Source organism: Schistocerca cancellata, chromosome 1, assembly GCF_023864275.1.
Source record: "Schistocerca cancellata isolate TAMUIC-IGC-003103 chromosome 1, iqSchCanc2.1, whole genome shotgun sequence".
In the NCBI taxonomy this organism is placed as follows: Eukaryota; Metazoa; Arthropoda; class Insecta; order Orthoptera; family Acrididae; genus Schistocerca; species Schistocerca cancellata.
The window spans coordinates 1,068,790,593-1,068,814,952 of NC_064626.1; positions in this window are offsets into that span (position 1 = coordinate 1,068,790,593).

The following is a 24,360-nucleotide window of genomic DNA, read 5'->3' on the forward strand; positions in this document are numbered from 1 at the left end:
CATCTCTAATGACCTCATTGTTGAGGGGATTCTAAGCAGGACTTTTACCCACATTCATATATTGAAGGACTTCTGGCTGATAATTTAAATACAAACATTCATATGATGAGAATGTGATTCTCAAAATGCATAGCTATGTATTAACATTGTCATCTGCATGTCATTTGTGAAATAGGTATAACAATTAATTTAATAACCTCTGTATCAGTAAAGTCCATAATATGGATGAGATTACAACACCAAAGAGTAGTGTTACCTATGCTCTTTTGTGGCATTTGTAGAAGTATTGGCAGAATTAATGCAAACTTTGTCTGAATATGAAAACAAATTTTGAAAAGAGAATATGCAGCGGAAAAAATATGGTAGAAATAATTGTAGCACAGCTGCTAAAATGACAGAAACCCTATGCCCAGGATGAGTGCCACATGTGTATCTACTGACCAGGGGCACAAAGTGACAGTTGCTCCCAATCAGCTGATCATTATCTGTTTTCTGTTTCTCCTGGTGAACAGAAGTTTGTATCAGGATTCCACAACTTTTCAACCTGAGTGTTAGTTTGTCATATAACTGTAAACAAAACTACTATTGTTCACTTTTTTACTGTCTTATTTGCTGTAATATCTATTATCTTCTCACAAGTATGAATCGTGGTGTGTTCAAATTCTGTCCTTTATCCTGCACAGCAGCTTTGAGGCAAACTCTTCATGGAATGCTTCCTGTTTTAACGTTTTCTCATTTTTCTGTCCTTTTTTTCTTTTTGTCTTAGATTCTTAGGAAGTAACTTTTTGGTTTTAGAAAACTGGTATTCTTAATTTCTTGTTTGGTTTACTCTTTTTAATCCAGAACTGTTGTTGTTATTGTTGTATTTATTGGTCATGTTATCTACAAAACAGTTTAAGCATAAAACATTGGGCAAGTCAAGTTATAAATATACAGCTGAAAGTCATTTCTAGGCATACATACTTAAGGTTACAATAATACACTTTATACATAAATATTTAGGAAACACACTTCATAAATTTAAATATTCTTCAATAGAGTAAAACCAGTGATGCTGTAAATATGACTTTACAGATCTTCCAAAGGTATTGACCTCAGTAATAGCTTTTGTGTTTTTGGGAAATTTGTTATAAAGTTTAATTCCCATCTGAAAAGTACGTTTTTGGACAGAACTGTGCTGATTTGGGTTATACATAGGTTTCTGTTTTGTCTGGTAAAGTGATCATGTATATCATAGTTTTTTGCAATCTGCAGTCCTTGCCTATTACATTTATTTTAAACAATGGAAGGATTTCCATAATGTATACTCATGGTAATGGAGAAATACCAGATTTCTTAAACAGAGGTTTACAAGAATCTCTAGGCTTGCACCCAAACAAGATTCTAATTGCACTTTTTTGTAGTTCAAAAGTGCTATTAGCTGTTTTAGAGTTTCCCCAGAAGGTGCTCCCATATCTGAAACAAGAATGAAAGTGTGCATGATATGCATTTATTACTGTTTTCTCACTACAGCATGATTTTAGTGAGCAAAGAAGGTAACATGGTTTGCTCAGTTCTATATTGAGACATTCAATATGCTTATTCCATTTGATGTTGCTTTGCAGCCAAAGTCCTAAGAATCTGGTTTCAGTACTGTTACCAACTAGTTCATCACTGACAGAGACCAATGGGATAAACATGTCCTTGTTAGGAGCATTGTGGAATTTTAGTGCAATGGTTTTTTAATTGTTTATTACAAGCTGATTATTCTGTGCCCAGCTGCTAAGTTGTTTCGTGACCACGTTTACTGACTGCTGTAACTGTTCATTGCTGTCTCCTTTTAGTAGGATTGTGGTGTCATCTGCAAATATGACTTTTTATGTGTATCAACATTTAAGTTTAGAACAATTATGTACAAAAGGAAAACAAGGGGTCCCATTACTGATCATTGGGGTACACCACATTTGACAGTTTTTAGTTTGATATTTGTGTGCCAACGTTGAATACCATATCTTTCAAGCTTTCATAGCAGAATTTTATGATCCACAATGTTAAAAGCTTTTGACAAGTCAATAAACACTGTTATTGATTCCTGTTTTTGGTCCATTAGGTTTAGGATGGAATTGATGCGCTCATAAATAGCAGTTGTTGTTGACCTCTTATTTCTGAATCCATGTTGTTCATTACATAGGATGCTGTTTTCATTTATAAATTTCATAAGTTTGTCATACATAACGTTTTCTAATACTTTAGAGATACAGGAGGAAAATGTGATGGGTCTGTAGTTATTTACATTATCTTTCTCATTTTTTTTATACACTGGAATAATTTTTGATGTTTTCAATCCATCAGGGAAAGTGCCTGCCTGAAGTGAGCAGCCACAAACGTGTGTGAGTATTTCAATTAGATTTGATGCACTCTTCTTTATTATTGCTGCAGGTATACCATCAATGTCTGCAGAGTTGGAATTCTTTTGTCCTTTTATTGCTTTAGCTACTTCACCTTGTGAAACAGAACTGATGTACATTAATCCTCTACATGCACTTATTTTATCTTCATTTGCCTGGGTGCTCTTAAAGTTTGAATGTAACATATTATCAGCAACACCTGTGAAAAAATTGTTAAATGTGTTTACTACTTCTAAGGGGTTTGCTACTTTTTTATTTGTTTGTCATAGTGTTATATTTTTCCAAGATTGTCTGTATTCTCGAAATTCTTTTTTTACAACACTCCACATAGCCTTTGATTTATTAGCTGAATTATAAATGTATTCATCATTGTAAATTATTTTTGTGTTTTGAATGTAACAATGAAAACTGCTAGATATACATGGCAGAGAAATTGGCAAAGAATGAGATCTTGGCTGAATCTATGTGCCAGGTAAAGGACCATTAGGATGTAGTTTTTGGGCAGTCTCCCACATCCATGCAAGTGAAAGCTAGGCTGACTCTCCTCTGCCCCAAGGACACACCCTCAAAGAGTTACAACAAAAACACACACAATCAAATATTTGTGGTTTGCAGACATACAGTTCATACTATAGTACTCCTCTTAAATCAAATTAATGTTGTGATATTAGGAATGTGATCCAGCTAAAAAAAGAAGTAACAGACCCATGATAGGAAAGAATCCTCAGACACTGACACTGCAATGACACCAGAATAGTGCGTGGAAGAAAGCACAGCTTGTGTTCAACATATTTACATCTGAATTTTAGGCTATGGGGATCGAGATGTTACGTACGATAATATCGAACCCAACGTAAAGTATTCGCTCGTTTGTAATGAATTAACTTTATTTTTATCTTGTCGGTACAAACACATCCGCTCGAATACAGAGTTCAGAACACACTGAGATCAACAGTTTTCAAAGAAGTTCATTCTCAAAGATGAGGTGGTCGACTCTTGCAGTTGATAACCACTACAGAGACCCCCGCCGGTAGTGCGGAGCAATGTTAATACATAGCTATGCATTTTGAGAATCACACTTTCATCATATGAATGTTTGTATTTAAATTATCAGCCAGAAGTCCTTCAATAGATGAATGTGGGTAAAAGTCCTGCTTAGCATCCCCTCAACAATGAGGTCATTAGAGATGGAGCACAAGCTCATATTAGGCAAGGGTGGGTAAGTAATCAGCCACACCATTTCGAGGGAACCATCCCTGCATTTGCCTTAAGCTGTTTAGGAAATCACAGAAAACGTAAATCCAGGTGGATTGACATGTTGTGGTTATTTTAGGTAGACATAGCATGATGAGAGGCGCGTGTGCACCCGGCCAGCTGATGGCGCAGGTGCACATGACCGATCGTGTCATGGCAGGCGCTAGTGCGAGGCGCAATCAGACCATTTCTCGATGTCTTGGTAGGCACAACCAGCAGAGGGAAGGAGGCGCAGAAGGCGTCCACAGGATGACCGTGCAATGCTGCTGATGGCACGGTGGAAGCAGAAGGTGGTGGCGTGTCAGTGGGGAGAACATCGTCGTGCCGAGGACGTGCGGCGCAGCAGGGTTTTGATCCAATCAAAGGCGCGGAGTGTGTCGAAGATTCGATGTGATGTATTGTCAAAGTATTTGCCGGGGAGCACCACGGTAAGTGCAATGTGTCCGGTAACAGTTTGTTATTGGTCGTATGACATAAAGGAGCAAGCATGCTGTGGCTTAACAGGTTGCGTAAGAGATGCCGGATGAGCAACACTTGCAGTAATGACGGAGTTATAGAGGCACTTGGTGTCACAGCAGGGGAGAAAACAGCAAGCTGCACATGACTGACCTTGGCGGATGATGACTTTGGTGTAGACGGAAGCGTCACCCCAGAATCCGTGGACGGTGAGTGTGTTACAGTGGTAGATGGCAGGATGTTCCGAGTAGAGTTGACAGTGTCGGTGTTTTGATGTGCGAAACAGCTGTGATTGAAGGTTGGGAGGCATGGCCGTGAGCCCTGTGTATGAGGCATGCCAAGAGGTGGTGGAAGGTGGATGTGGTTGGCGAAACCTTGGTCGGAGCAGGAAGGCGATGAGACGTAATGTGAAAGTGAAGAAGTTGAATTGGCGGATGAATTACTGGTCTGTGGTGGAGAGGCGACACAGTTCAAAGGAACTGGAGCTGCGTGTGTGCTGTCGCTGTTGGTGCTACAGTCAAGTCTTAAGGCTGCAAGCTGCTCACATGAAACTGCTGCATGGTCATGTGTCGGAACGGAAAGATGCTCACTCGTAGCAGAGACAGCAGATGTGGTGGTCATACATCGCAGAGGTAGTGAAGAGGGCAGCAAAGCAAGCGGCACTGGAATGTGGCTGGTTATGCCATGGTACAGAAACAAAGTGTCTGGAACTACCAAGGAAAGGTGGCAGTGGCGTAAATAAGTTGCTTGTATCACATCAGTAACATAGAATTTCCACTTGAGGTGGCATGATGATGACAGTTGTGACATCCATGTAGCGTGATCGTCAGGGTATTAGTTGTAGCTGGTAGTAACGGCGAAGGATCTTCAGCAGTCGGAGGCGGAACAATGACAGGAGCATCTTGTTGCATGTCGTGCTCGGTTGGTGTCGGCTGCAGCATGTGTAACTGATCTTGTACCAACAAGTTGTATCGCGCAATTTGCTCACATTGCTGTTGCAGTTGTTCAGGTGAAAATGTATGTCATGAAGCAGTCTGCTGTGAAATGAAATGATCGTACGGCATTGTTGGCTGGGAGACCCCATATAGGGTGTTCGGCCGCTGAAATTGCAAGTCCTTTTTAGCTGATGCCACTTCGGCGACTTGCAAGTCAATGATGATGAAATGATGATGAAAGACACGCAACATCCAGTCATCACGAAGCTGAGAAAATCCCTGACCCCTCCAGGAATCGAACCCGGGACCCCGTGCGCGGGAAGCGAGAATGCTACCGCAAGTCCGCTACCAAGTCTGCTGTGTATCACTGAGTAAGATGGGGTCGAAATCAGAATCAGTATCTATCAAAGGGTAACCTGGTGTACAAGACAAGGTTGGCCGCACAGTATTGACGTAACAGTTTGAGTATAAGAGATCGTATGTGCGATCGTGAATGTGAAACTCAGTACTCGGCGGCGGCAGAGTGAGAATACGTTCACTGCTGTATGAAGCATTGATATGGCTGAAATCGTCTTCTGGCGTGGGTGAACAAGTTGCGGACGTGATCAAGTTGCGGGCACAATCAAGTAATGAACCACCGGGTGGTAAGCATCCTTAGTGTCAGCAAGTTGTTAACAAGATGCGGGTGTAGTAGCCATTGCGGGATCGTATGTCACACAGCTGTTTGTTTTGACTGTGTCGAGGCCAGTGAGCCAGCAGGCGGCGGCTGTGACGTCACTGTTGGCAGCGGTCGAGCAGGGTCGGTGCGGCTCGGATGCTGCATAGAGGGAGGCATGGCACGTCCAGTGTTGCACTGAGAAACAGCCGGCATTGTCATTGGTGTAATTGGTGCATTGTCATTGATCGGTAGGATGTCCTTGATGAAATTGTTCGTGCGATGTTGGTGACAGGTGCTGAATTAAAGCGGTTTTCGCTCTGGTGTACTTGTCACTCAAATTGTCACACATAATGTCCATAATTATATAATGATAGTCCTTTAGGTGCCTGAAGAGTACGAGGTATTTTTCACTTTTGTCAGTGATGCCATAAGAGGAGAATATATACTCCGCAGCCATGAACCACATTGGAAGTTGGTCCGAGAGAAATGTTGGTAGCTGAATGGTGTAAATGAGGGACAAGTGTGGAGAAGTGGCAGAAAAGTTGGTGCGAACATTCGAACTCTGGAAGACGGCCTGTACGGAAACCAGGTTGAAGGAATTTGCACATGGTGTGGAAGATGCAGTAGCCGTGACAGGCATTGTGAGTTCGACGAGACATGCGATTTAGCTGTAGTTCGGAGTTCTTGTGAACTGGGATTTGCAACATAGTCCCCGTTTGTTACAGTCCATTGTTTGCCATGATTGTCTGGTGTCAAAGCACTGCACTGATGAATGTCACTGTAATAATTATCACACAAAAGCAAGTCAAAATTGACCAAATTAATCGGCAAAGGAGCACTGCACTGTCCAGAAGTGAAATTACCGAAGCATTGAGCGGGTTTCGACAGACGACATGTGTGCCTTGGTTGCATTGTCGATGTGTGAGAAGGTGATGAAAGTTAGCAAAAAGCATGATTCACACAAGAGTCGGGAATTTATACACTAATTACACTTCCTGTACACTGCATCCAGATGTGGAGCGATGCGAAGGCGATGGACATAGAAATCCGTCAAAGGGATGCTGCATTGTTTGTCCATGGCGATGTTCCAGTACACATTTCTGGAATCATAAGCAGCATTCATGAGCGTCGGGGTCACCAGTATGGGGATCGAGATGTTACGTATGGTAATATCAAACCCAACATAAAGTATTCACTCATTTGTAATGAATTAACTTTATTTTGATCATGTCAGTACAAACACATCCGCTCGAATACAGAGTTCAGAACACACTGAGTCACAGTTTTCAAAGAAGTTCATTCTCAAAGATGAGACGGTTGACCCTTGCAGTCGATAACCACCACAAGGCATTATCCAGACCAAGCTAACAAACAGGAAACAGTTATGAAAGAATGATATTTTAATGAAATCTACAATTCTAGTAGTAAAGTACATATCCTACTGACATATAATGACTTTTATAGACATACTGAGGAGATAAAAACATTAATTAATCTAAACTTTCAAAACACACACACTGAACACAAATAGCTGCAGTATCTTCTTTTTCTAAACAGCTGTGCATTTACTTTCCACGGGGTCTTATCTTTCTCTTTTTTTACGCTCCAATCGTTCCAGAACAGTATTTATCTTTTTGCCAAGTCTATCGATAAACTGTTCCATGTTCGCTACTCGCATCTTCAGCCTGCAAAATTCAAATGTTATCTTACACTATATGTCTAGCTGGAGACAAAAGAAAAAAATCTTTGGCCATTAATTTTATGTGTACTGAAAGTTGATAGTACATAAAACAGAAGAAGAATGCCTGTATGCTAGTTTAAAGAATTACTGGATCGGTCACTAATGGAATGTAAATACTTCAGAAGGATTGCCTAACATCTAGAATTAAATTATCATGTGCTAAGATAAGATAATTTTGTTTTATTTATTCGATATCTGGAAAATGCAAATGAGGTTAAAAGAATAAAGCAAAAATGATCAAGAATAACATTAGTAGGGAACAAATGAAAAATGTTAAATTGATTGTGAGGCAGATCATAAAAGGATACTTTTTGGGGCGGAAAGCACAGGAACTAATAGCCCAAGATGAAGATAAAAAAAGGTCCATAAAGAGTTGCCAATTTCTATGAAAATGATTCCATATACAAAATTAAACTACATTAAATTTCCTATAAATGAGGTCCTATTAATTTTACTTCTAGGACTAACAGTTTCCACATTGAACAGATGGAAAAATTTGTAGGCTATTAAAAATGGTATTTTAATGGTATAAAATTAATTTTTATTGTTAAATTCATTGGGTTAAGAACAAATTTTATAGGTGTGTTCTATGTATAAGTGCATTAGACATGTATTATGACATAAAATGTGTTCATGGAGTGTAACAAGGTGGAGGGGGTATGGGGAGTAGAAGAGGAAGGGAAGTTAGGTCACTAGATTGTGGTCACGCACTTCTCTCCTTCAAATGTCTGCAAAATGAAGGAAGATATAGTGCCCCCTGGTGCAGGGTGGGGTGGCTGTGAGACAGGATTGTGTGAGCCGGTGTTGCAGGTGAGTTGGGTGTTCAGATGGCTCTAAAGAAAGGCAGCTGTAAATGTAACAAGTACTTTTATTGCTGCATCTGCTCTGCTTGATACAACAGATCAGCAGCTGGCTCGCAGTTGAATTCCACTAGGCTAGCTGCCTGCATGCCCCACTATGCTGACATGTACTACACTGCACAGGCAGCCTTATTATATCCACTAACTGCACGGTATCTGTGCCAGCAGTGTATTTTCAACAATGGCATGCCTGCTACGGTCCTGGCAACACCTTTGATGCCTGTCACATGGATATGCCCACCCATTGATGGTGGATGTTGTGTCTGGCATGCACGAGTGCAACATGGAGCCCCCTGGGTAGGAGCCAGCCATGCTGCTAGAGATGACCTGGAATGGTCGGCTGGTCATGCCACTCAGTCCAGGGAGGGACTTAGTGTGTAGCACTGATGCACTGCTATGGCCTTGAAGTGGTGACCTCTTCAGGCAAGTTTTTATGACCTTTTGTCCAGCACAGTCCCATCATCCTGGTTTGGCTGTGAGACACAGAATATTTCTATTACAAAAATGACCAGTGGTTACAGTATGAGTCACAACCTTAAGACACCATTGCCTTGTCCTTTCTACATTAATCTGTGCAACACTGTTGAGTTTAGTTTTTCAGCAAGCTAACCTATCTCACAACATTACACTGGCCATGTTGAATTATTTCAGTGACAACATCCCATGCCTGTTTGCTGTCAGCACTGATGCAATACACCATTCATGATCACACTAATATGCCCATTTTAGAACGTTACACTTCATTAACCACTCTATTAACCAGACGTGGTCCTCAGGTTGATATTAAAACTAGTTTCATATCACACTACCCATCCATCCAAAATACAGAGAAATTTTATAACTAAAACATCTGGTGATGTGCCCACATGGGTCAGATACTCCCATCTAATCTCATTTGCTGTGCTTCTTATGCTATTTGCTTATGAGTCTACTTATCACACTTGCTTTATGCTTCTGGCAATTTTACCTTTACCTTTACTTTAAAAAACACATTTCTCTCCAATACTACAATATTCCTCATACTCTTTCTAAATATTACTACCACCTTGGAATCTCTCCTCATATTTCTCAATCTCACAACATCTCTCAAGGATCCCTTGCCTTGCTCATTATTTCAAACACTATGAAACATATTTCCTGCTAGGCCTCTTGCCATGCACACACAACTTCTAACTCTCTGTTCCACACTTACAAATTACACTCTTTTTTCTTAATAAATTATCCTTAACACATCACCTTTAACAATACATGGTCTGACACTATTAAATTGTTACATTTGGCATCCCTTCTGTCTATCTGCTGATATTTTAACCCTCTGTTGAGGGACAACTTTCAGAACTTTGTCCTTGCAACAACAGTTACCCTTTCCCTTAGGCTCATGTTGTACCCTTCACCCACATCATACTCACTGTATACACAAGACTGTGACTGTGCTGTAAACAGATCACTGTACACATCAGCTGCTTGCCCTGCAAGACTGTGACCCGGTACTTGCACCCACACTACATTCTGAATCTCTGGCATACACTCTTTGATAGATTCAGCCCTGTTGACTTGGCTATCTGCTCTATGAACTCTTTATTTTCCCCCATTCTCCCTGCTTCTGAGGAAATATACATGCCTGTACCACCTCCTGCCACAACATCTGCAACATGACGATCAACAGCTTCTTGTGCATTCCCTTTAGTATCTAAAACAACAACATTGCCTACAGTTCCACTCTGCACAATGGAAAAATCAACATCACATGGAATTCCCTGTGCTTCCAGCCCAGGCTCTCCAGCCTCAACACAACACCCATTATCACCCAATGGGCAGATACTATTGCACTTAAATCACCCATTTTGCTGTCCCCATACTTAATCACTCTGGTACTGTCCACACTCAATCCTGCTACCTCAGACTGCACAACTCCACATAATAGTAGAGCTGATACTTCCACATTACTCTTCTTAACGTCACTGTATTTTTATTCTCAGGAATTTATACATCACTGCTTCCTTTAAATACTTTAATTTTCCCACTAAAATATTGTTCACCCAGTTGCCAAGAAGAAATAAAAAGAGAAAGAAAGTCTACACTCATCTCACCTATTGCTGAAAAAACTGCACCCGTGCAGTACTTGAGTCATCTTCTTCACCCATGGATGGTGGTTGTACATGTTGCTACTCCCCCAACTTTTGCCAATTGGCATGGTGATGAGCTTGAAGATCCCACTTCAGACACCAAACTATAGTGCCCCATGCTGCAAGGTGGGGTGGCTATGAGACAGGATGGTGCAAGTGGGTGTTGGAGGCAGATGGCTCCAGAGAAAGCCAGCTGCAAACATAACAGTTCTTTTATTGACACATCTGTGCTGCTTGATAAATGAGTCAGTAGCCAGCTGGCCACTGAATTCCGCTGAGCTGGCTCTCTGCATGCCCCCCTATGCTGACACAGTACTCCACTACACCAGTAGCCTCATCACATAAACAGGCCATGCAATGTCTATGCCAGTGGCATGTTCTTGATGATGGCACATCTGCTACAGTACTGGGTGAAGCATGGTTGTGTCATGGCAGGGGATTCCCATCACGTACAGATGCTCATCTGGTGAGGACAGATGGCAGCTAGTGTGTGCAGGATGTGACCCACTGCTCACTGGCATGAGTCAGGTGTGCTGCTAGAGATGATCTGGGATGGCCAGCTGTGCCATGGCACTAAGTCTGGGTAGGGCTTAGTGCATAGAGTTGTTGTCCTGCTGTGGCTTCCGACAGGTTGGGGTGAAACAAGCACTGTATAATTGTAAGAGGTACAGAGGTGAGCAAGTATGCTAGGGCTTATCCCAGTTCACTGCTATCAGTGCCTCAAGTTCATAATGCATCTGTGCTTGACATTCAAAGGACTGAACCATAATTTGAGAGTGAAATGAAAAATGAGGGTAAGGAGTCATTCCAGTCCCGGGAGCGGAAAGACTTACCTTATGGTATTTTAGGGTGAAGGCATGTTTGCGGAGGGAATGTAAATAAAACTTAATGGGGTCATTGTGGGGGTGTTGTGAGGGTGACATGGTATTAGAAGGTGGAAAGTTTAACATGAGGTTGATGTGAAAAAGAAAGATAGAAATATATGGGGAGAGATGAAGGCGAACTAGAAAGCAATTGGAGATCTGGTATGAAAAAAGGCGAAAAAGTGTTGGTTAAGTTGATCCTGTGGTGAACTTGGGTTGGTAGACAGCAATGTGCAAAAAGGTTAGGTGGTTGTGTTGCCACTAAATCACGTTAAAAGACGGAGAAATTCGGGAAAATTTCGAGAAAATTTACCCTCTCCCTTAAAACCCACATCCTTTCGTCTTTCCCTCTCCTTCCCTCTTTCCTGATGAGGCAACAGTTTGTTGCGAAAGCTTGAATTTTGTGTGTATGTTTGTGTTCGTTTGTGTGTCTGTTGACCTGCCAGCACTTTCATTTGGTAAGTCACATCATCTTTGTTTTTAGGTATATTTTTCCTTCATGGAATGTTTCCTTCTATTATAACTATATGTAGCCTTAGTTTCGTATAAAAACATTAACTATGTGACATCAAAAAGCTACCTCTACTAGTTTTCAAGTTATTTACTAAAAACCAAATCTGGAACAAAAACGTCCTTATTCATGGTAGATTAAGTGCCATTTGCATTTGTAATAGAAGGTTATAATTACAGCACTTTATTACAGTAATGCAATAATACAGCTGCACTAAGTTTAAAAACTGTATTGTAAACAATCATAATTACATGGAATCTTAAAGAGGCAGATCAGAGGTCGTGTTCTACTGTTGGCAAGGCTTGACTTGAGTTGAGCTAAAATCTTCTCAATAACTAAAGTAATCTTAACTCTGTTTATATAAAAATTAAGAAGACTGTAAACAGTTGAATGATAGAGCTATTAATTAATACTTGTCTGAGGAAGGAGCCATTTAGGTACTGCTACCTGTGCCTGGGGTTGTTGACAGCAGATGTTTTATTTGGTGGTCTGCTGTACCTGTATATAAATACAGCCAGAGAGGCAGGAGGAAATACGCTTCACAGTGAGATATTAATCTGTCCACATCAGTCAAATCCTGTGTGTACTGTGCATCGGATGATGTCAGAGTCGGTTAGCTACCAAAAGCATCTTCGGTAAAAGTAGGAAGTGAATTTATGAGGCCAGTACACTGTCCTGAATCACTTGGATTTCACAGAAGTAACTGTCTGTGTGCCCCTTGAACATTGACAAAACCGTGTGCCAAGTAGCAAGATTATTTTCCACTTCTAAGGCAAGCAGTTAACTTTGGTAATTAGAAGTCAGGGTGATAGACCATTTTACTTGGAACTTCCTGTAGAGGTCACCTCTGAACTGTTAATTGTTAATAGTACTATTTCTGATGGGGATGTTATTATTTTTTTTAGGGACTTTATTATATTTTGTATTTGTGAACTTTTACAGAATATGTCAATCCGTTAGAACTCAAAACTTTTATTTATAATAATAGTCCCCAATTCTGCTGAGTAAATAGCAAGTAGGATCATTTTCTTTCAGTGAGTACAAAAAGTAATGTGGACTTGCAGACTGGAAATTATGGTCAGTATGTTCTCCATCGCTTTCTGGATGACCACAGAAATAGTTTTTAGGATTTTTTGTAAACAGCAAAGGTAGGTGTAAGGCATGCACAGACAATTTAAGTGTCTTTCCATAAGGACATAGGAAAAGTATTGACCATAACAAAAGCATTGACCATTAGGATATTTACCTGCCACCCCACAATGCAACTTCTGATTGCAGGTCCATGTGGCATTCTCATCTGGCACAGCCCCATCCTCCTGGTTGGGCTGTGAGACTCAGAATATTTCTATCACAAAAATGACTATCACATGCACTCAGTAGCCGTGCACTTGTGTGTATGTGCCACTACCACTACCAATCAGGTATACTAAAACACCATTGCCACTGTCTGTGTGAGAAACCAGCCTTGCCTCTTGCTGCACTAGTCTGTGCAGTACTGTTGAGTAAATAGCAATTAGGAACATTTTCTTTCAGTATGTACAAAGAGTAATGTGGACTTGCAGACTGGAAATTATGGCCATGATGTTCTCCATTGCTTTCTGGCTGACCACAGAAATAGTTTTCAGGCTTGGTAAACAGCAAAGGTAGGTGTAAAGCATGCACAGATAACATTGCACTAGCCATGTTGAATTATTATAATGACAACATCCCATGCCCACCTGCTGTCAGCACTGCCGTAATACACTGCTCAGGTTCACACTAATATGCAATGATTTCCTAATCTGTCTACCGCACCATATCACAAGAAGCATCTGCAGTGTATTTCACGAAGTTATACCAGCTGACAATAGTGTGTCTTATGAATGACTGGCAATGCAGTCCGCAGATGTTCCCAGGGCTGTTTATTTTCCACAAAATTAGACAGGATGCAAATGTGAGTCACTAATAATACCGACACATGAAATGCATTTGACAGAAACCACATGTCTCTGCACACATAACATTCTTCAAAAAAAAAAAAAAAAAAAAAAAAAAAAAAAAAAAAAAAAAAAAAAAAAAAAAATAATCCCCCACTGTGACTGCTGCTCACTTTTCAGTTTACAGACAGACTATGCCTCCTCAGCATATCCTGGCCAGTACTCTTATGTGAGTAGGCAAGATAATTTCACTAAGACCATGTTTATATAGTGGAGTTATTTTCAGTTAATCGAGTACTTATTTGCAGTTGTTAAGTGAGCTATTATGTAAAAATATTCAACAGCTGGAGCTGCCATCTGTCTACCATGCTGAAGAACCTGTCCCCAGAGTAAAAAGCTGTCAATATATATTCCACAATGTTGATTTCATTGTCTCCACTATCATCAGCTGTAATACTTTTCACAGTGTGAGGGGTATCAAATGCATCACTCCTGCCTCAACTCTTTCAAATCTGAAGAGGCTGACAGTTTAAATTAGCTCACTCTGTAATTGAAGTGGTTCACCTAGGTGTTATGGAATTCGAGGCATCTGAACGTAAGTCAAGCAATGCATTACAGCAGATTACTGTTAAGACTTGAACATGATCAGTCATATTCCATCAGAAATATTCACATCGGCTTTGGAAGATGTACTGTGGATGTGTGGTAAGTTGTTCCACTCAGTGCAGCCCACTCTAAAAGTGCCAGTAGTTCCAGACTGGAGGAGATTTCTTTCATCTAAGAGTAACAAATTAATGGCGAGAGAAGTGCAGTAACTTTCTAGTCATTCATTAATTCACAACCAAATGACTACAACACAATTACACAGCTTTACAATATGCTATCAACAACAGACAGCTGCAAGGTACCACATTTACCAACACAAACCCTTTCTCACCAACACTACATAAGTCACTGAACATCTCACTTAAAAATTAAACACTTCTCAGCCATCATTTACAGGAATGTATTTTACATAAAAGCTCACTTAACAATGCAAATAAGTGTCCATTTAATAAACTGAAAATAACTTCACTGTATACATATGTGCTCAGTGAAGTTCTAGGGAAATGTAATCTGCCTGTAAAATGATAAGTAAGCAGAAACTCATGTTGGGGAAGTTGTCTTTTCCTGAAGAATGCTGCTGCTATATGGATTGACTAAGACTGAGGCTCTAGCACTGTAGAACAGTGCACAAAGATTTATGTAAATTATGCCCATAAGCATTTCTTGCATTAGTTCTATTACTAAATTGTGGAGATATTGATGTGTACAACCTCCGGTAGCTGGCAAGGACTGCAATATCTGTAACTTGATTAAAGATGGCAGTGCATTCCGAGCTGTGTCTGGGTATGGATGTGATTTTATATCATCACTCCTGTCTCATTACCGGTACATTCCTACCACCTCATAGTGAATTCTACCAAAGCGGTGACCCCAGGTACAACCGTGACACACAATACCTTGATTTTCATCACAAATGGCCTACACTCACTAACAATGCAGCCATATTTTGTTGGATTCTCAATGCCACCACCTCCATGCACCTCCACATCTTATTAATCTCATGTGAAACGCACTGACAGTATAATTACTGTGCTCAAAACCACTCAATTATAGAATGGGAGTGGGCCAGAACATTAAGTGATAAACCAACCACCGAATTAACAATCACCAAGCCATGACAATGGCCAAAGACAGACAACCTACAGCCAGATTTTGCACAATATTACCCTGTGAATTCACATTCCAATGCAGTGAATCAGTAACTGTGTCTAATAATGTTAAAGTTCACGAAACTACCACACCCTGCCACAACGAGTGTTTTTCTGGAGCATTTGCACATTCCATATCTTTATTCTCATGAAGTCATGAGTGCTATCAACATGGGATGTCAAATTGATTCCATATTTTTAGATTTCCAGAAGGCTTTTGACACTGTTACTCACAAGCGACTTCTAATCAGACTGTGTTCCCATGGAGTATTGTCTCAACTGTATGACTGCATTTGTGATTCCCTGTCCAAAAAGTTGCAGTACATAGTAATTAATGGAAAATTATTGAGTGACAGGGAAATGACATCTAGCATTCCCCAAGGAAGTGTTATAAGCACTCACTGTTCCTGAACTACATTAAGAGACAATCTGAACAACCCACTTAGATTGTTTGGATGATGTCTTATAAAGTTATCAAATGAGTAAAAGAAATTTCAAAACAATTTAAACAATATATCTGTATCATGTAAAAAAGTGGCAGTTGATTCTAAATAATGAAAAGTGTGAAGCCATCCACATGAGTACTAAAAGGGATCCACTGAATTTCAGTTACAGGATAAAATGCACAAACCTAAAGGCTATAAATTCAACTAAATACAATTAAAATAACTTAAATTGCAATGAGCACATAGATAATGTTGTGGGGAAAGCAAATCAAAGACTGTGATTTATTAACAGTACACTTATATAATGCAAAAGATCTTCTAAAGAGACTGCTTATACCACACTTGTCCAATAGAAAATGATATAAATAAGGTCTTTTGAAAAGTTATTAATTGGTTTTCTGCATATGGGCTTGCTCTGAACTTTAAAAAAACACAGTACATCCAATTTTCTGCTGCAAAAAGTATAATTCCTTCAATAAACATAACAGATCAAAAGAAGTCAGTAGCTAGGGTAGAGGAACTTTTGCAATCAGAATAATTGGCAATTTGGAGGATGTAGAAATTAGTAAGCTAACATACTTTGCATACTTCCAATCTCTGATGTCATACAGAATAATATTCTGGGGCAACTCAACACTTAGGCAAAAGGTATTCACTGCTCAAAAGAAAGTAGTTAGAATAATGTGTTGGTTCAGAGTCACACATCTTGTACGCATCTGTTTAAAAGGTTAGGAATTCTTACAACCGTTTCACAGTACATTTACTCAGTAATGAAATTTTTTCTCAACAACATGGACCAGTTTAAAATCAACAGCGACATTCATGATTACAATACCAGAAAAAAGAAAGACCTACACTATCCTTTACTTAACCTATCTTTGGCACAGAAAGGGGTAAAATATGCTGCTATAAAACTTTTTGATAAATTACCGGATGAAATAAAATGTCTGACAGACAGCAGTAACTGTTTCAAAAACATAACTAACGAACTAACTGAGTAATCATGCAGATGTAGATGTAGGTCCAATCCCCAAACAATTAGTTACTGTTCACATCAGTGTGTACTGACCCATCAAGTGGAACTAGTCACTAACTGTGGTATGTTTCACAAATTGTCCCTGTGTCCCACAGCATGTAATGCATCTGAACTTACTTCCACCCACATCACGCCTGCTGACACAGACTGTTGAGTGTGATGACATGCACTGGATTCCACATTCGTTACCTCAGCACAGTTTCCTGTGATTTCAAAATTGAACTGGCCAACTGTGATTACACTATCCTTTGGACCTTCGCATTCACACAACTTGTGTAGAACAGAACAACTGGCACTGTGGTTTGCCACTACTTATTGTATGTTCAGTTGCAACAACAACACCAAATATGTCACACTCCTCAGTAATCTCATGGAACATACTGACTTAATCAGTGAAGTCATCTTGTCACCACCCACCAAAAATAAATACAATACAGCTAATACAGTTCTGTTACAAAGACTATCAAAAATGACAGAGCAACAATTATAACAAGCCCTGTATGGTGAAATGCTGTCTGTGGATGTATTTTGGCCCTTTATCAGAATACTTGTACCATCAGCAAACATAACAGTTATTACAAATCTTCCAAAGTCTTCAGAAAATTGATTAGTTCTACCGTAACTTAGTATATGACATCATGTATTGCTTTATCTGTAGAGAATGCTTTAGGACACTAAATTGAGCAGTTGTTAAAAGCTTATTAGAAGAAAAGTTGATCAGTAATCTTTTATATGATACCTTATCAAACATTTCAGGAACAAGAGAAGGAGGGACAATAGAAGGAGGGACATTGGTCTATTATTAGAGGTCATTTGATTACCTTCAACTTCATGAATGGGTTTTACTACTGCCTATTTCAGTCTTTCAGGAAATACACTTACCTCATCCTCACAATCCCTATAAGATGGTTAGTGATAGTATTGGATTGTGTTATATCCCTAGATTAATCATTTAAACCTGTTTCTTGAAACTTTGTAATCATGATTTTATGGATAGTTTGAATCTATCTTCATTCGTCTGCCAGTTCAGTTTCTTCAGCATTTCTGTGACACTCTCCCATGGATCAAACAAACCTGTGACCATTCATGCTATTTAATAGGGGAGAGTTTACCATTATCAGATTAAAAAACTGTAACTGTCAAAGGAATTTGGAAGTTTTTAGTCTACTGACTTGAGTTTTTGTTGGAACTGTATTTAATCTTTAGTTAACATTCCAAAAGTTTCAAGAATGACCTGTCTTTATTAGTTCCTTTACTGTTGACAGAGACTTGGATAAGGAATTTTTTGTCTGACATTAGAACACCCTGGTGCACAGTGGGACTTTGCATGAGGCACAGTGAGGCAGATATATAAAACAAACAATGGAAAATCTAGGATGGAATAATGACAATATTATGAAAAGGACAGTTGCTACCGACCATATAGCTGAGATGCTAATCACCACAAAAAGACTGTCAAACAAAGCTTGTGGCTAAACAGGCCTTCATCAGAATACACACACACACACACACACACACACACACACACACACACACACACACACACACACACACACATGGTCATAGTCTATGGCTGCCAAGGCGAGACTGCTCGCAGCAGCGCATGATAAAAGAAGCAGACATGATGGTGGGGTAAGGAGGAAGCTGGGGAGAGGAGTGGAAGGGATAGTAGGGTAAAGACCATACAGGGATGAGGTGGGGAGAGGGTAGGGCAGCTACATGTAGTCATGAGGATAATGGAAGGGAGGGGGAGGGGGCAGAGGCAGCAGAAAAGAAGAGAAGTAAAAAGACTGTGGTGTGTTGGTAGAATAGAGGACTGTGTAGTGCTGGAACAGGAACAGTGAAGAAAACAGGTAGGTAAAGGAAACTAATAATGAGTAATGAATGTTGAGGCCAGGAGGGTTGTGGGAACCTAGGATACATAGTAGGGAGAGTTCCAGTGTGCACAATTCAGAAAAGCTAGTGTTGGTGCGAAGCATCCATACAGTACAGGCTGTGGAGCAGGCATTGAAAAGAAAAACTTTGTGTTGGGCAGCTTGCTCAGCAACTGGATGGTCCAGCTGTTTCTTAGCCACAGTTTGTCGGCACAGACAGCTTGTTGCTTGTCATATCCACAAAGAAGCACAGTGGTTGCAGCTTAGCTTGTAGATCACATGGCTGCAATATAGGTATCCCTACCTTTGATGAGGTAGGTGCTTGTGACCAGACTGGAGTAGGTGGTGGTGGGAGGACATGTCTTGTGTCTAGGTTTATTACAGGGATATGAGATATGAGGCAAGGGGCTGGGAACAGGGGTTGTGTAAGGATGGACAATGATATTGTGTAGGTTTGCTGGGTGGCAAAATACCACTGTGGGAGGAGTGGGAAGGATAGTGGGTAGAACATTCTTCATTTCAGGACATGACGAGAGGTAGTCAAAACTCTGGCAGAAAATGTGATTCATTTACTCCAGTCCTGGGTGGTAATGAGTCATGAGGGGAATGCTCTTCTGTGGCCAGACAGTGGGACTTTGGGAGGTGGTGGGTGACTGGAGAGATAAGGTACGGGAGATCTGTTTTTATACAAGGCTTGGGGGACACTTTCAGTCTGTGAAGGCCTCAGTGAAACCCTTGGTGTATTTTACGAGGGACTGCTCATCACTACAGAAGCAACAGCCACAGGTGGCTAGGTTGCATAAAAGGGACTTCTTGGTATGGAATGGGTGGCAGCTGTCAAAGTGGAGGTATTGCTGGTGTTTGGTAGGCTTGATATGGATGGAGGTATCTTTGAGGTGGAGGTCAACATTGAGAGAGGTGGCTTGCTGGGTTGAGGAAGATCAGGTGAAGCGATTGGGGGATAAGCTGTTGAGTTTCTGGAGGAATGTGTACAGGGTGTCCTCATCCTCAGTCCAGATCACGAAGATGTCATCAATGAATATTAACCAGTTGAGGTGTTTGAGATTCTGGATGGTTAGAAAGGATTCCTCTACATGGCCCATGAATAGGTTGCCATAGGATGGAGCCATGCAGGTGCCCATAGCCATGGGTGGCAACTGCTGAAGTGGAGGTATTGCTGGTGTTTGGTAGGTTTGATATGGATGGAGGTATCTTTGAGGTGGAGGTCAACATTGAGAGAGGTGGCTTGCTGGGTTAAGGAAGATCGGATGAAGCGATTGGGGGATAAGCTGTCAAGATTGTGGAGGAATGTGTATAGGGTGTTCTCATCCTCAGTCCAGATCATGAAGATGTCATCAATGAATGTTAACCAGTTGAGGTGTTTGAGATTCTAGGTGGTTAGAAAGGATTCCTCTACATGGCCCATGAATAGGTTGCCATAGGATGGTTCCATGCAGGTGCCCATAGCCATGCCCAAGATTTGTTTGTAGGTGATGTCTTCAAAGGAGAAGTAATTGTGGGTGGGGATATAGTTGGTCATGGCAACTAGGAAGGAGATTGTAGGTTTGGAATCCATTGGGAATTTTGAAAGGTGGTGTTCAGTAGTGGTGAGGCCATGGGCAATATGAATATTACTATAAAGGGAGGTGGCAGTAACGAGCATGCTGTAAAGAAACAGGAACTGTGGAGATTTGGTGGAGGAAATGGTTCATATCTTTTATATAGCAGGGTAGGTTGTGGATAAAAGGCTGAAGATGTTTGTCTATGAGAATGGAGATTCTCTCGGTGCAGGCACAATGGGGGCATCCTGGGTGGTTGGGTTTATGGACTTACAGAAGCACATAGAAGGAAGGAATGCAGGGTGTGGTAGGGGTGAGGAGAGGGATGGACTCTGGGGAGAGGTTCTGGGGTGGGCCTAAGGATTTGAGGAGAGACTGGAGAGCCTGCTGGATTTCTGGAATGGGGTCACTGTGGTAGGATTTTTAGGTGGATGAATCTGAAAGCTGGCAGAGTCCTTCTGCCAGGTGATACTTGTGGTTCACAATAACAGTGGTGGATCCTTTGTCAGCAGGTAGGATTATAAGGTCAGGGTCAGTTTTTAGGTGGTGGTTTGCTGTTCTTTCTGTGGATGTAAGGTTAGCTTGCATGTTGAGGGATTTGGGGAAAGATGGTGACGCAAGGTTTGAGGTTAAGAAATTCTGGAAAGTTAGCAGGGGGTGATTTGGGGGCAGTTGGGGTGGATCACAGCTGGATGGAGGATTAAACTGAGTCAGGCAGGCTCAACATCTGTCTTTGGTTGAATCTGATTGGTAGGGTTAGTGGCAAAAAAAGTGTCTCCACTATAGGGACCAGGAGAACAAGAGATGGTCTTTAATGAATATTGCATGATTGGGAGTGGGGCAGAACATGAGGCCTTTCATCATGATTTTCCCATTTGTTTTGGTGTATTTTTGCCAATTTGTGGATGTATTTCTACATTATTTTCGTATTTGTATGCATTTTTATCTTCCACCATGAATCCTTGCTCCTTCCATCTGCATCAGTCCTGAAATGTTTCCTTATCCTTACCCAGAACCCAGTCCCTCATACTGTTCCTGTGTTGTTGCTTGGCTTTTGGAATCTCCCAAATGACCTAAGAATCAAATTACCCATCTCCAGTTGCCACTCCTCCTTCCACAATGACCTCCATCTGTTCAGATCTCCAGTCCGTAACCCACACCAACAAAAATCTGCAAAACCATATCAATTAGGGTCAAATCTTCTTGCAGTACCTGCTCTTCATCCATAAAATTCTCCTGCTATGCAATCCCAAATTCCTGCCCTCCAGGAACTAGACCAGCATGCACAATGCCATCTAGAAAAACTCTCCACCCTGTTCACTTCCTACTCCTACCTTGTTCTACCACTATCCACCACCTCCACAACAACCTACAAACCTCCCCTGCATCCCCTCATAGCTGACAAACCCTGTCTTCACAGTTAATAAAATTTTCCAGGCTATTATGCCATGGTCAAACGGATTTCACCTTAAAACCCAACGTTTCGTCCCCTTCTGTGGAGGACAATTTCAAGGGGGATCGTAGCTTCTTTGAATGTCCAATTCACATCCTGGCTTGCTATAGACAGCAGCAAAATTCTCCTTCTGCATGGTTCCATGCAGAGGTGTGACATCACATTTTGAATATGCAAGGACAGTTGGCTATTGTTGACTGCTGTCATCCCCTGTTGCTATCACCCCATGGTGGAAGACTGCTATACATCTTCTTCAGCAATAGAATCCAGGTGAGATTCAATTTCATGCACTCCTCCTTCATATTGAAATTCCTTGGGTGTTTTACAGTCTCTATGGCCTCTCTGCATAGCCTTTCATGGTATCTGCTTGTGTCTGCCAGAACTTGAGGCCTATCAAAATGCCTTCTGGCTGCAAAGCATGTTCCGCAACAGCTGATCTGTCTATATCCTCTCTTCTACAATTGCCCTTGTGCTCTTCTAGTTGTTTATTGACTGATCTTTTTGTAGTACCCACATACACATCCCCACAACTACATGGAATCCTATAAATTCCTACTTTTTCCAGTGGTTGGCGAGCATCATTGGCTGATTTTAGGTGTTCCTGTATCTTCTGCGTGTGTTTGAAGATTACTGTGAAGTTTGACTTTTTCAAGATTTTTCCTTTATGATCAGTAACGTCCTTAATGAAAGGCAAGAAAACTTTTGATTTCACTGGCTCTTGAGCATCACTAATTTCTACATGGTCTTAATGCTCTCTTTACCTCAGTGAACAAATAACCATTCTTGAGATGTTTTAATTCTGCATCAAGCAGCTCTGGTTTACAGATTTTCCTTGTTCTATCTGCCAACGTTTTTATGATGCCTCACTTTTGTTGTGGGTGGTGATCCAAATCCCAGTGTAGGTAATGGTCTGTGTGCTTGGGTTTTCGGTAAACCATGTGACAACACTACCACCTTCTTTCTTGAAATCTAGTACATAAAGAAAACTTTAATATGTGAGCATAAAAAATAGATAATATCAGTGATACAGGTCTACCTTCATGTGGATCTTACCTATGATCCTCTGTGGAAACAGAGATGACCTGGCTTTTTTTTCAGTCACTACATACCCTTCTTTGCTCCAGTGACCTAATAAACTGCTGCAAGAAACAGTGCAAATTATTTTGCATAATGTATGTACAGTCTTACAGGTATCTCATCAGCCTTTCCACTACTAATAAATTTTTTGGCTTTTCTGTTCAATTATCATTTACCTCAATATCTGCAATTTTGGAATTAGTGTGTTGATTGAGAGGAGGGACCATATTACAATCTTCCACAGCGAAACAGTGTCAAAAGACTGAATTTAATATTTCCGCCTTCTCTCTTCATCCATTTTCGTACCAGCATGGACTGAATGGATGATTTTGAATCGCTTACAGGTTTTACTTAAAACTGAAATGTCTTAGGGTTTTTAGTCAGATTTGTTGGCAAATTGTTTCTTTCTAATTCACTGAACCCTTCTCTTGTTGCTCTTCTTATGTTCATTTTTGCTTCATTCAGCTTTTGTTTGTCAGCTAAGTTTGGACTTTTCTTAAATCTGTCATGAAGATCTCTTTGTTTGTGTGACAACTCTCTAACCAGGCTATTAAATCATGGTGTGTCTTTCCCATCCCTTAAAACCATGGTCAGAACATATTTGCTAAGATGTATTGAAAGATGCTTATCAATTTTGTCCGTTTGTGCTCCACATTCTCATCCTCAGCACTGTGGTGTTGGCTACTTGTATATTCTACAGCTTGTATCCTGTCACTTTTGCTTCGTAAAAATATTTTCCTAACATTCTTAACGGTTCTTATAACACCCATGGAAACTAATGCTAACCTTATGATCACTGACACCCTCCTCTGCTTTAACTAACTTGAAAAGTTCAGATCTCTTTGCTCCTAGGAGGTATAAGATGTTACCATTACAAGTTGGTTCTCTTTCTGCTCAAAGTAACTTTAATACAAAACAGAATAACATGACACAAATATATATCTCTGGCACCAGATTTGGTCACATGACTCTCCCATTCTATAGCTGTCAAGTTGAAGTCTCCCCCTATTATTATAGTGGCATGATCAGGAACCTTGTTCATGTAATTCTGCAAGTTCTCTGAAGTGCTCTGCCACTACAGCTCCTGACACAGGCAATATGGAAAAGCATCCAATTACCGTATTCAATGCATCTTTGATGCTTAACATCACACAGATTACTTCTAATCCAAAATTGGTAATAACCTCACTGGATGTTATCAAACTCTTTACTGCAATAAATATGTTGCAACTATTGGTGTCTAACCTATCCTTAAGCTAAACATTCTATTCTATATTTAATTGGATAGGTAAAAAATCTACTCACCAAGCAGTGGCAGAACACACACATAAGAGACTGTTGTGTTTGCCAGTCTTTTATGTGTGTGTTCTCCTGCCGCTTGGTGAGTAGATTTTTTATCTGTCCAACTAAATAATTTTATCAATAACTAATCTGTATCTAGGGTTTTGTTACTA